The sequence below is a fragment of the Salvelinus sp. IW2-2015 genome, unplaced genomic scaffold (assembly GCF_002910315.2).
Source record: "Salvelinus sp. IW2-2015 unplaced genomic scaffold, ASM291031v2 Un_scaffold1817, whole genome shotgun sequence".
NCBI lineage: Eukaryota > Metazoa > Chordata > Actinopteri > Salmoniformes > Salmonidae > Salvelinus > Salvelinus sp. IW2-2015.
The window spans coordinates 123,827-124,968 of record NW_019943190.1 but is presented as its reverse complement, the minus strand read 5'-3'; the positions used below and the strand labels follow the sequence as shown (position 1 = coordinate 124,968).

At 43.1% G+C, this 1,142-nt stretch overlaps 1 pseudogene; it reads left to right on the top strand.

Annotated features, from left to right (window-relative positions):
• The first annotated feature begins 726 nt into the window (after positions 1-726).
• The window catches only part of LOC112072077 (cadherin-related family member 1-like), a 21,633-nt pseudogene continuing 21,217 nt past the window's right edge, over positions 727-1,142 (top strand).

Sequence of the window (1,142 nt, the reverse complement as noted above, 5' to 3'; positions counted from 1 at the left end):
ATTTTCCCTAACCCCTAACCCTAAACCTAACCCTAATCCTACGACTAACCCTAGCTCCTAACCTTAATATTTAACTTAATTCTAACCCTAACACTAATTCTAACCTTAACCCTAAACCCCCTAGAAATAGCATTTGACCTTGTGGGGACTAACAAAATGTCCCCAGCTGGTCAATTTTTACTTTGTTTACTATTCTTGTAGGGACTTCTGGTCCCCACAAGAATAGTTAAACACGTCCACACTACAAAGCAATTTTTTTTACAAACTGATAATAATCATTGTCAACTGTGTGTTTGTCTACAGTTTCACAGATATTTGTGATTTCTGTATAAGTCATGATTCACACTCGGTCCTTTCTTCTGTAGGTAGTGAGGGTGTCTTCACTATCAATAGCACAAGTGGTTGTATCAGCCTAACAGCTTATCCAGTCACGCTGAGGAATGAATTATATGAAATCCATGTCAAGGTAATAAGCCTTTCCTTATCCGGTTATTACGTTGTTATTTCTAGGTTATTACATGGTTAGCACATATGTTTTATTGTCTAATCTCTTTCTCCCTCTCTCTCTCTCTTCTCTCTCTTCTCTCTCTCCTCTCTCTCTCTGTCTCTCTCTGTCTCTCTCGCTCTGTCTCTCTCTCTGTATCGCTCTCTCTCCTCTCTCTCTCTTTCTGTCTCTCTCTCTCTCCTCTCTCTCTGTCTCTCTCTCTCTCCTTTCTGTCTTTCTCTATGTCTCTCTCCTCTCAGGCAACTGAGCTGGGGCCGAGTGAGGAGCTTTTGGACTACTATACCATGACTGTGGTGACGGTTCGAGTGGTGGACCTCAACAACCACCCACCTACCTTCTACGGAGAGAACGGGCCCCAGAGCCAGTTCGAGGTGACCATGTATGAGCACCCTCCAGAGGGGGAGATCCTCAGGGGGCTAAAGATAACGGTCAACGACTCTGATCAGGTACTGGAAGGCAGACTCTGTATCCCAAATCGCACCCTATTCCCTATATAGTGCACTACTTTTGACTAGGGTCCTATATTATATCACCCCATTACCCTATCACACAATATCACCCCATTACCCTATATTATATCACCCCATTACCCTTTATTATATCACCCTATATTATATCACCCCATTACCCTATCACA